This window comes from Choloepus didactylus, chromosome 2 (genome assembly GCF_015220235.1).
Source record: "Choloepus didactylus isolate mChoDid1 chromosome 2, mChoDid1.pri, whole genome shotgun sequence".
NCBI lineage: Eukaryota > Metazoa > Chordata > Mammalia > Pilosa > Megalonychidae > Choloepus > Choloepus didactylus.
In genome coordinates, this window is record NC_051308.1 from 26,206,176 (window position 1) to 26,219,836 (window position 13,661).

Genomic DNA, 13,661 nt, shown 5'->3' on the forward strand with positions numbered 1-13,661 from the left:
TAACCTTCACTTGTACCCATTTATCCAGTTTTTCAACTTTAAAATCTTATGATCACTAAAGACAGCCCATAATGTATATTAATGGAGGGTCTTCGGTCAGTCCAGAACCCACCTCAAATCCGAAGTTATCTTGATAACCAAAACTGGATCGAACCAAAATGGGCCCACCTGACATGCACAGCTTAGACTTTAACCTACAAGTCACCTATACCTCATTATAATACTAAAAATCATTCCCATCATCATATTAAGGCTGCCATTTTCTTACATACATTCTATGGCTAAGCATGTAATCAGTCTGCTCATGCTCAATAATTAGATCACTTTTAATTACATAATCTGAGGCCATTGCACTTATTATCCTAAAAGCTGCCCATCTTTTGATGATATAAAACTAGCAGAATTACTGCAGTTCGTGAGACAGATTTTGGACCAAGAGACCATCTGCTCTCCTGCTTTGTGCCTAGCAATAAACTCTTTCTCTCTTTGAAACCCTGGTGTCTCAGGAATTGGTCATCTGAAGCACACTGGGCAAAAGAATTCACCACCTTTGGCCCAGTAACAACTTTTCTGAACATTTTTATGAAGTCAGAATTGTCACAGAAAAGTCTGGAATGATGCAAAGATGCTATCATTAAAAAAGAGAGAAAAGCTTATTTGAAAGGGAAGGAAAGCATTTTGTCAATGAAGATCAGAAGATGTCCAAGGCGCACTCAGTTTCTTCAGGAGTTTGAAATGTCCAAATGCTTCAGGACCCAGTTACAGCTGTGGTAGTTCTTCACAGATGGGATGCTCATCACTAATGGTAAATACCTGTCTCCTTCCAGAATCATCCTACCCAAAATAGTTCATAGCAGACTTAATGGTTGTGATAAGGCAATGAGGAGCTAACCTTCCACACTGGACTTTGATATCAGCATATCATATGTTCCCTTTGATGTTATTCCATAATGAGCATCAGGCAGCTAAAGCATCAATTACCACTTAAGAAGCAGGTCCCCATGGGCCCCTAATAGCAGGACCACATGGTGTTATCCTTGGTACTTCATAAAAGGAAGATGTTCTTTAGCTCTAGATACTTAACTGAAATCCTGGGAGGCATCTGATAAAGTTTCTCATCTGCTCCTGGTAGACGAGATGCAGCTACAAAAGATACATGACAGTTTAAAATTAGGCTTTACAGCTGTACACAGAAAGTGCTGATGAATAGGTTAATGAAAACTTTGTGACAAGGTTCTAACTCCAATGAGGTCTGGTGGTTCTCTCCACTGATGTGATCTGCTGTAAGTGACATGTTATAAATCTGAGAGTGAAAGGGAATATACCAAATGTTCTACACCCCAACATGCTGGAAAGCTGAACTGAATTTAATAAGACAAAAACAGATGTAAATATAAAACCAGCATTTGAGTTTAAATAATCAATCACCAAAGTAGAATCAGAAGGGGGTCCCATTATACAGTGGCTCATCTGAAAAATACCTGGAGTCTTCATTGCAAGCTCAGCATGTGTAAGATCACTGATAAAACAAAAAGCTATTGAAAACGTTCATGCAGGAACAGAAATACATTGTCCCAAAAATAGGTGGTAAGAGTGCTACTGTACTGTATGCTAGTCAAACCACACCTGTGGTGGAATTTGCTTATTAGAATTGTTTTTGAAACCTGGAATCTAAAGGCATATTCTTCCACACCACAAATAAAACCCATATTTCATTTTCATGCAGCAAACTTTTTCACTGATCTATCCCTAACTATTTAGTTTAACTTTTCTATGATTCATACATTAGATGTCTTCTTCTTCAGTGGATTTTTCCTTCTGTTTTTTTAAACTGCTTGCTCTAGCAGATGTCAAAAACCAACTAAAGAGGCATTTCAAATATGCATACTATTTGGCTGCCACCTTCAGATCCTCTCTATTAAAAATGAGAGGAAGAGACTAATTTGAAAGAGAGGATATTATCTAGGATCAAATATTCACTCATCCATTGCGCTTTTGTTTATTGAACTGAAAGTCACAGCTAAGAATGCAAAACCTCCTAGCTGCATTTTCAGAGAGAAAGAATGATAACGAATATTTATTGAACATCTACTAAATGCAAAGCCTTATTATATCACAATGATGTAATGTGTGGTGGAGAGAATGGGCTTTAAAAAAATGGGTTTGAGTCAAGGCTATTTCACATACGGTTTAGCCTTGGGCATGTTCCTTAACTTCTCTGAATCTCTGAGTAGTTTGAGGACGAAATTTTACAGCACATGTAAAGTGCTAAGTATAATGGGTCATACAAGGTAAAGAAACAGTATGTTTTAGCTACTATGTTGTTGCTATTGATATTGTTATTACTATTATTTACTCACTTTTAGATACTTGAAACTAAATTTTGGACCTGAATTTCGCAGTCATTTTACTTATTTTACCTCTGTATTTATTAATTATTTTCACCTAATCCATATTCTTTCTAACAGAGGAGATACAAAGAAGAAACTATTTAGCAGTAGTGTTCTGGGTATTAGTCAGCTAGAAATTTGGCCAGTGATGTTTTACAAAGGAACAAAATGAGCAATATAGGTTATATTTATATATCCCAAGTCAGGGAGTCATAAGGTAATTGTTCATTCATTCACAATACAGATACTAATGGTAATGCAGATGAAAAATTATCATGTTGTGAAAGAAAAAATCAATAAAATGCTGGAGGAGAATGGGGGAGGAATTTTTTTGGCTCAGGAACATTAAAATTGTAATGGACTGAGGGGAAAATCTAGTTTCTACAATTATTCTTGGGTCATCTTCATCACTGAATCTTCCTTGCACCCAGAGTACCCTCAGCTTCCATTCTAGTCCTTAATTTTTATGGGGTTGATTTTTAAACATCTACTCCAGTGAGTACCATCCAGTTTGAAAAAGTGATCACATGAGGAATAGCGATGCCAAGTGTAAGCACAGGACTGGAGTTAAACAAACATCAGCCAATCAGAGTATGTCCAGAGGATGCCAACAAAGAGGGTAATGGATCTGCAAACCACATCATATGAGACATGGTTAAACGAAATAGAGGCATTAGGCCTGAAAAAGAGAAGTCTTAGGGAAGGCTTGACTGATGTTTTTGCAAGATGAAATGCTCTCATGTGAAAGAGGGGGTAGATACCCCGTATAAATCCCGAAATGTAAATTAGGACCATGGGAAAGACTATCTGAAAAGTAGATTTTAGATTAACGGAAGGAACAAAGTTATATCAGTTTGAAGTACCCAACTATGACTTCCTCCTGAAGGTGTGGACTCCTGTACACTGAATGAGTTCACACACAGAGAAGGCAATTCTGGCATTAGCAAGGGAGAAGGTGTGAGTAAGGTGACTTCCACAGGCCCTTCACACTCTAAGATAAGAAATATCTCAAAACAGTGAAATATTTTCCTTTTAAAGAAAACCTAATTAATTGTGGAAAACTTGAAAACTTGGCTTTTTTTTTTTTTTTTCATGACTCCCACTTGCATACCTGTAAGCAAACCAGAAGCAGAAATCTGTAGGTGGCTTTACCTGCCTTGGAGAGTTTAGTTGTAATGCTAATAAAAGAAAGCCTCTCAATTAGCCACACAAATGGACATGAAAAGTAGTAAGAAAAAAATTAAAATTTTACCTTCTGAACTACATATTAGAGTGTCTGAAATCACAGGAATGCAATAAGCAGCCCTGTTTCCCCAACCAGCCTTTGCTTTCACTGCCTCCTGCAAGGGATGGACAATTTTATTCCAAAATGATTAACAGTAGTGTCTGAGGCTGCCCTCTCAACTCTGCCTCAATTCACTACCACCTGGGGGAAGATGATAAAAAATACAAGGTTTTATTTTGTTTTGAAAGGTATTTCACAGAGAGAAAATTTGGTAGTTGAAGTTTAGAAAGAAATTCCAAAATAGATCAAGAGAGAGGCAAACCCAAACCCTTCTTAAAGGCATTGGCTACTACAATACTGTCATTTATCTCCCTTAGCTTTCTTTAGCAATTTCCCCTCAAGTCCTGCTAAACTACTGGTTTTATTAGCAAAATACTAAGTTGATAGGATGGGATTATTAAGGTGAAAGTAACAACAAAAACTGTTTCTTCCCATGTGGAAATTTGAGATGGATAAAGTAGAGGGAGCTAAAGGTGTCTCATCTGGGTCATCACAATCTTTATTTTTATAACTTATGCATTCAAAACAACATCTAGTAGCAGGGGGATAAGAAAAGCCATTGGCTGGAAGAACAAGACATACACTGTAAATTAGAAAACCTCAGTTCATGTCCCCTAGACCTAAAATCTTGGCTAAGTCTGAGATGAGGTTTCTCTTTTACTGTATACAAAGAAGATAATAATCTCGAAAGGACTACGGTAAGGACTAAAAAGAATTAATATCAGTAAAAGCCCTTTGTAAAGTCCAAAGCACAGTTTAAATGTGGTTTAAGATATGACAACCTTTTATTACACCTAATAGTCATAACTTCATTTATTAAATCTCGATAATTTGACAATGATTTAAAGGAATTTATTATATTTTCTCAGTTTAAGTAAAGACATCAAAAGTATTTGCATATATATAGTATGATCTATTAGTAAGATTATTAAAAGGCCAGTTTGAATTTAAACATCTTAATTAGCATGTAAATTTTCTATTTATTTTGCATCTTAGTTTTCCCATCTTTTCAGTAGAAAAATATTCCTTGGTATTTCTCTGTTTTAATGCATTTTTGTGAAAGTTAGATTACTTCTACATAAATAGCAACTGTAACATTGTAATTTCATGACTACTGTTAGGTTCTACATTGTTTAAACCAAATAAAAATCACACCAACAAAGGAATTCTTCACAAGTCTGTTACCTATGAAATGTCATTGAAACTTATATCTACACTCCTGAAAAGTGTTTTACTCCCAAAAATAAAGTTAAGCAAGCCATCGATTCTTTTATCCAGAATAAGGAAATGATGGAAGAAAACAGTAAACATCTTTTAGAATTCTCAGCTTCTTGACTGGAGTTTTGAAACTGATGGTTAATTAGGGAATTAAAAATCTTTTCCCCTTATAGAATAATTGAAGTTTCTATGAATCACAAAAGCAGTCATGGAAATAGTAGGATTCATCCTTAGATTTGTGCTTTTATGTTGCTCAAGGGTGAGTGGGGATTGGAGAGTCCCAGCATCCGAGTTACAGGGCCGGCTGGGTCATGAAGGTCATCGTAGACCACGAGATGCTTCAATAGTCTCAGTGACACTGCCCCAAGTGATCAGCCCCTTTGAGCTAGTTCACCTCTCAGGAGAGGAAACCTGCTCTCTTGCAGGAGCCCATTCTACAGCTGAACAGCTGCTGTTGTAGATAGAAAACTCTTCTTTATATTGCAGGGCAGTCCTTTCTCTATGAATTCCATTCAGTTATTAGATCACCAATCACCAGATAATCTGCAATAATTCTCTTTTTCTCCCTCCCAAATCATTAATTCAGGTATTTGGTCAATAAGAGCACATAGTAAGTGGGAAGCTGCTACACAGCAAACTGAGAATTCCTCCCAAAAACAGCAGTAACCACTCAATACAAAAAGTTCTCTTTCCGTACTGTAGTTTCTTTAAAAAAGTAAGAAAATCTATGGATTTTTTTCAGCTTCCTTTGAATGCTCTGACCATTTTACGCTTTTATAGAGGAAGAAATTGCAATAAAAGGGCATACTCTAGCAGAAGGCCCTACCAGTAGTTCCAGTAATAGAATCACTTCATGAATCATCTGTTGAAGGACACAAAGACTCTTTAATATATGCAAATAAAAAATAAAGCAAACATTTATTTCCACAAGCATTATTAAATTATGACATATTAGGAGTCATTAACAATCAGCAGGCGGGGGCACTGGGTTCTGCCAGTTTAACGTTCCAAACAATCAAAAATAATATCCACAGGGCAATTAATGTACTGCACATTGATTATTCCAATCTCCACACTAATAAGCAAGGCTAAACCAAATAAAATTAAAATGGCACAGTAAGAAACTAAAGACTGATCTCACTTGTAAGGGGATGTGTGTATGTCTGTAAAATTGATGAATTACATCTCTCAGGCTACTAGGGTATTGCAGAAAGCTATTCCAGAACCCTGAATTATATCTTGAAAGTTTAAGACTGTTTGAAAATTATCTTTGCATCAATTATACCCCATCCACACACACAGACATATGCACATTTCGTAAATTTAAGAATTAAGATATGCAGATTGTCCAAAATCAACAAATCAGTAATAACCAGCCATGTCAGGACAGTATCTGGGACTTCAGATTATTCCAATGTACTTTTTAGTCTGTGAGGATGAAAATGACCATTTAACGCTCCTAGAATTGTAGCAAATGCAATTTCTATTAACTTAACAAATTACATGACAAGCTATAAAGCTACTATTTTGTCTTACTTTCAGGAAAGACTTATAATTAATATTAGTTAACAAATATATTGAACATGTTCTACATTTTTAACCACAATTCTAAACCTTCCTTCCTTCAAACATCCATTCATTTGTCAGACATCTATTAAATGTCCACTAAATCTGCTAGGTAATGCGTTAGGTTCTATAGGGACACAGAGGAAACACAAATCCTAATCCTAAAAAGCTCAAAACATAAAAAGAAATAAGCACACCCCACACACATTATCTTAATTTCCCTGAGCTGTTCCGACAAAAACCAAAAACTGATTTTGGCTTAACAATAGGAATTTATTGGCTTACTGTTTAGAGACTAGAAGGCTTGCTTCCTTACAGGTTGGTAGCATTCTGGATGGCCAGCAATTCTTGGGTTCCTTGGCTTGCACATCAAATGGCAATGTCCTCTCCTTTCCTATCACATGGCAATGTCCTCTCCTTTCTCTTCCAGGTTCCTGCTGATCTCCAGTTTCTGCCTCCTCCCCCTTGTATTTCTGAAACTCTGGCTTCTGGTTTCTTTCTTTTAGAAAAACCTCCAGTAATTTGGATTACAACCCAACCTCAATGTGTTAGGCTGCACCTTAACTTAAAAAACCGTCTTCAAGACATCTTATTTACAATAGTTTTCCACCCACAGAAATGTGAATTAAGATTAAGAATATGTCTAAATTAGGGTCATAATTCTATCTACCACACACATAAACACGTGCACATGCACACACGCAGAGTGATATGCTTGTAAATGTTTAACAACAAGTTCTCTGGGAGTAGAGGGGAGGAGCCATGGTTTATAGTATTTGCCAATATCTATAATGCAAATATGCCTACTGTGACCAATTTCAAGCTACCAACATGACATAACTGAACACAGAGTTAGGAAGGAATATGCAAGCCTGAATAAGTCTGTTCCAGAACACCATGGCTTTATACACACACGTGCACACACACACATTCACATATAAAAGAACCAACCAAATATTTTAGTTATTCTCTTAGAATAGTGGAATGACGGTTGATTTTTTTTTCTTCTTTACTCTTTTTTTTTTAGCATCAAATATTTTTTACAAAGACCATTTTCTTGATCAGTGGTAATAGCAAAATCCTTATCACAGACCACTTTTTCTAGATATCTGAGGATGGGAGAGACTGAAACATGTTGAAGGCACATCAGGTTAGCTTTAGCACCATTTGTTCTGGTAGGACTAAGAAAGGAAATGTGACACAGAGGGCCCAACTTCTTAGAGATATCATAAGACTTTATTCAGCGCTAACCCTTCCTCATCTCCACCTAACTACAGACCATATACATTTCATCAAATATATTTAAAGAGCATGCTCCCACCACATGTATGCAATCATTTCGAATATTCAGTCCCAGAATGTCTGGATGTGGAAGTGGGGGGAGGGGGTGAGAATAAGAAGGAAGATCTCTAAAGCACAGAAACCCAAGCAAGCATATTAATGCTTCTGCCAAGATTCCTAGACAGGATTCAATGATATATCACCTATCTGGTTTTGTGGCTAATTTTCAACAGCATCTTCTTAAAATGAAGGTGTATTTGGTTTTGGAACCAAATATCTTTGGCTTATCCCAGAAATCCTCTTTTTCTCTTTGTTTATTTATGCCTATATAAACTATTAATCCTGTAATCTAAAGAATCCTTGATATTATCATTTTTTTTTAACCTGAAGAACTGGAAGTCTTGTAGGGAGAAGATAAAATGCCTTATTGTTTGCATAATATTTTAACATTTTCAAAGCTTTCCCATATGCATTATTGTATGTAATTGTCACAGTAATCCTCTGAAGTGGATATTCCCATTGCCTCCCTGTGTGAAGAAAGAAAGGTTTGGAGATTTTAAAAGACTCACTCAGGTTCACAAAACTGCAGAATAACAGTCCACTGCCTTGAACTCATAGTCCAACACAGTAATGAAGTAGCCCAGTAGGGTGTAGAAAGCAGATCTGATTTCAAATCCTAACACCACCATTTTTTATCTGTGTGATCTTTGGCAAAATTCTTATACTACCTGTACCTCATTTTTCTTATTTATAAAGTGGAAAACAATAACTACCTCACAGGACTGTTTTTAAGACCAAACAAAATAAAATTTGTCATACAGTGGCTTCTCAAAACATTGACTTCCCCCTTTCTACTTTTTTCTGCTTCATTGCTCATCTCCTCTATTTCTTTTCCTGTTCCACCCTTGCTTCAGTCATACTCACTTTGTTTCCTGCCCTCAGTACTCCTTCCCAGTTCAACAATGAGAAGTTTAGTGGTCATTTGATGTATAGTATGTTTTATACAGTATATATTCCTATAACAAAAATCAGCACATACACAATTGGCAAATCATGGAATTATGGTGGCAAAACCCAAAGTCCCATTGGTTCAAGCACAATTTTTTTAGCACATTAAATGTTGTGCAACCAAGAAACAGCAGCTGACCACAAAGTACACACACACAGCTAGACGTAGCAAGCCGTGGATAAATAAAGTGCCATTAAAGTTGCCTGTTTATACCACATTCTTCCTCCTGGATCAATGTGGCTAATGCTTTGTCTTTAAGGTATCTTTTGCACAGTTCTCTCAGATATTTGTACAAAACAATCAAGCAAACCCTAGATATGGAGCCAGAACCATTTCATGCGAAGTCTGTCACTGCTTCTCCTCCTACAAATTCTGGGGTCAATGTCTCTCCAAATGCGTTTTCACAAATCTCCAGACTCAATACTTCCATATGTACTTTTCTGTCAAGCCATTTACCCCTTTACTTTTTAAAGGTAAAGTCCTGTGTTTATTGTGTTATTTCTTTATTTATAGAGAAATTAACATATTTTTGTAACTGTGCTGGTATTTTTAATGAGATTGCTATTGTTTTGGTTAATGCTTGATCATAACAGTAAATGTTTTGAGTGATCTATTCTAATTTTATTTCCCTCAGAATGCCACTTATTTCTAAGGTGCAATTTTGTAGAATGTGAAATTTTTTAATGGAATATGTGTATTAGATTATAGCAGGAGTGCTTATATTTTGCTTTGTTGTATGAAAATTTTTGATATACCATGGAATCACCAATTGATGCAATGATTGGTGTAAATAAATTGCTTTGCATTGCACCTAATTGGCTCTTTCTGTTAAAATCTAGTGCAGCACCTTGTCTCTGTGGTTAATAGTGTACAATTTCTACTAAACCTGGCACCAAGTGGGACAATTCATACTGCTTTTCATAAATATTTTCAAAAAAAAAATTTCTCAATGTAAAATAGTATACAAATATATCAAATATCTGTTCAAATATAAAGTATGAAATATTGGCCTATCTCCACACCTTTAAGCAGCCTTCATTTTATTATGCAAAATGATTCCATTTTTAAATCATCAAAATTTTTAAATTCTTTTGCCCAAGGAAGCAAAGACATTACAAGGAGAGTGTCATCAGCTACAGAACCTGTCACACGAGTAACCAATATCTAGGGAAAAGACATAAATTCAAATACTTTTAAAAAGCTGTCTTCTTACCACTACCATCCATTGGCAGTAAAATGAGTTAGAAGATTTTTTTTTTTTTTTGCATTGTGATTTTGTGATCATGGGCAAATGAAACCTTTCTAGGTCTCACTTTCCTTACAGGAAAGCAGGCATTTTTAAAAGATGAATACCATGTCAATGTTATGAGGATATAACAAAAGTCAAATGAGATGATAGACTGGAAAACACCTGTTGATCCTCCAACTTGGAACTGTAAAGTGTTCTGATAAATAACACCTTATCATCATCACAAATTTTTGTATCCCATGACACTTCTAGCAAATTACTTTGCACATAATGATTTTCAATATATATTTGCTAAATTAAATTGAACCATATGCATAATTAATCTAGGCCAGAGATCCTCAGTTAAGTTATTTAAAATAAACTAGAGTTATTCCTACAGAGCAAATAGATTGTTTTTAAAATAAAATAAAAAACTTACATTTCAAATAAAATGTAAGTCTTATTAATATCTTACAGATATAAAAATAAAAGCCATTATATATAGTTGCTGAATTCATTAGAATCCAGTTGGATTGCAAGTGACAGAAAACCCAAATTACAATGGCTTAAAGAAGACATGCATTAAATTTTCTCTAACATAAAAGTCTATGTATGCAGGTTGGGCTGGTAGTGTGACTCTGTAATACTCAGGGACTCAGTTATATTCACTTTTGTTTTTCTGCCATCCTCAACTCTCAGCTTCTACCTCATAGCCAAGATGTCTGCATTCCAGCCAGCAGGAACGAGAAAAGGAAAAGATAAAGACACATCCTCTTCATTTAAGTGCACTTCCCGGAAATTATACACACCATGTCTGCTTACATCCTATTGGCCATAATGTCACATGGCCATGCCTAGCTGTTTGGGAGGCTGAGAAATGCCATCTTTCTTTATTTTTAGTGTGCCAAGATGAGAATAGTGCTAGCACTGAGTGCTAGTGCTACAGAAGAAAAGAAACATCAAGGACAGAGAGGTTTACCACAATTATATAAAGGACATGAGCTGTAGTGAAACAAATCAAAATGGTGTGAGTAAACTATTTACTTCATAATATACTTTCAAAGCAGTAATGTCACACGAGTTTTAAGGCTATAGTACAATGCTATTTAATGAGGAGAGTTCGAAACCATTTCCAAATGATAAACTGCTTTTGATTGAAGCCATTAAAACTCTCATCCCAAATGATGTGTACTAAAATTCCTAATATTAACATGTCTTCAAATCAGTTAAAAGAAATAATATAAGAAGAAAAAATAACTGCATAAGACCAATAATTAAGATGAAAGGAAAGATCCATTTGACATTATCCCTCTACACTAATCGAAATGGACAGTAACTTTTAAGGTTCTAGGAAAATATGTCTCTCTTCTTACCCTGAGAATAGAGTAAATTCTACATATTCAGTTATATTGTCCAAAATTAAATGCATTGGGGGAGCAAAAGAGTAAGGGAGCCAAACCAAAACTAGAAAAACACAGTGAACACTCTAATTTTCAGAGAGTCTGGGCTATTTCTTAAAACATTTACAAGATTGTTTAAGATATTTTGGACTACTTGTCCCCTCCCAACACCACAAAAAGCATTAATTCATAGATTCACAACAAATAAAACTGAACTTACTTTTAAATGTGCTACCATTTTCATTTTTTATTAATTAAGCTTCATCACAATTATTACCTAAAAGAGGGCCAATTATTGAGGTTTTACTCTAAACAGAAACCAGGAAGCCAAGGATACAGAGATAAGAATAAGCAAAATACAGGAGAAAAATTAATAAAGAAGAGAGATGTAAGTCCAGAGATTACAAGAAAAGGAGAGACATAGAAGTAAGAACCAAAACATTGGTGATGGAAGGAATGAAATAGAAACAGCAGGAGAGCAAAAGGGCAAAGAAGAAATGTTGGCAAGGAGACAGCAGCCCTGCTCACAGGAGTGTGGCTGACGTGAACTAGGATCTCTATTCAGGTAGCATCTTCTACTGGGAAACACTGGATCTGACTTTAACCTTTCTTCTGGGAACAGCTGCTGTGTTTCAGTCCCACTTTTATGTAATGCTGATTTTACATATTAAGACACTACAACTCAGAGACGTTCTACCACAGTTACACAGCTATTAAATGGAAGAACCAGGGTTCAATATCTTATATGTCTTCAGATTTGATCCTACAACATTATTGTGTGGTAGGAATTATTATCCCAATTTCACAATAAGGCTCAGAGAAAGAAAGTGACTTGTCCAAGATTACTTTGGAACCACGGACAAGACACTTAACCTCTTTATTCTGAGGATTCAGGACAAATTATTACAGCAATTACCATTTCATTTGACCTTGATCTTCTTAAAAATATATACATACTAAAGAACTTATCTCCAAAATGATATATTTTCTGGGATTTGCTTCAAATTAATCACCTGAGGGATAGGGGTAGTAGAAGGGAAGTATAATGAAACAAGATTTACCAGTGGTTAACAATTATTGAAGCTACGTAATGTAAATGAAGATTCTTTATATTATTTTCTCTACTCTCATATGTGTTTGAAGTTTACCATAATGAAAAATTTTTAAGTATCTTTTGTATATTTATTATATGAAACCATTTTAAACAAATCACGAAGAGCCAATGAAGAGAGAAAATTCCAAAATATATACAGAAAGAAAATTTATAAAGAGAAGTGATCCTTTGATGTCATCACTTCCATTTATAGGGATATCCAGGTCCTTCTGTCTTTCATTAACATTAATAGTTGATACTGAATATTTCCTCCTTATTAGACTTTACATGCCTTATTAATATAATCCTCACAATAACTTATTACAATCTTTATCCCCGTTTTACAGATAAGAAAACTGAGACACAAAGAGGTAAAGTAATTTGCCTCAAGTTCACACATACTAAGTAAATTTTAACCCAGATAGTCTGACTGCAAAGCCTCAAGCTTAAAAAGTACACTCTACTTCTCTAATTGCGGCAGTATCTCTTTCCCCTTTCTTGATAGCTCAAGAAAGCCTCATCAGTCCTGAGTTGCCAGATGCCTGACTGAGAGCCTGTGAAAGGAGGCATTTTGTTTTCCAAGCAGAAAGATCAACACCAATGCCTCATCTATCTCATTAAAGTCCTAGGGGATTTCAACATCAGTTTAGCTCAATTTAGTTCATTTATTGAGCACTTACTAAGAGTCAAAGGTTGTTAGACCGTGGGCACTGTGCTTAGTATTCGGAACTGCAAATAGGAGACACAAACCGATACATTTCTTTTAGTAACCAGATGACCAAGAATAAATAAATGTTCATTATCACTCACTTCTTCCTCTTCCATGGTGCTAGTCACTCTGTGATAAGTTGTTTGGCATCTGTCTTCCCCACTATAAAATAAACTCAATTAGGGTAAGATCATGCCTTCTTGATCGCACTCTATCCCAAATGCCTTTCAGTGTCCCATACTGTGACGTACATACAAAGGATATGTACTGAACAGAACTGAATTCTGAGTGTGTCTATCCACTGATTTATCTAGACAGCAACATAGTAAAGAAGTAAGAATAGGATCTTTGGACAAGACATTCATTCATTCTCTCATTCATGCATTTATGGAACCAATATTCTGGAACCCTTACTATGTGCCATTGTTCTACGTGCTGGGGACACAGCAGTGAAAAACAGGTGTCTCCACCCTCACATGGAG

The 13,661-nt window shown here is 35.6% G+C and overlaps 1 protein-coding gene across 3 annotated transcripts in view; it reads right to left on the reverse strand.

Annotated features, from left to right (window-relative positions):
• Window positions 1–13,661, reverse strand: part of RGS7 (regulator of G protein signaling 7) — a 565,752-nt gene that overhangs the window by 543,788 nt on the left and 8,303 nt on the right. The gene's annotated exons all lie outside the window — the stretch shown is intronic.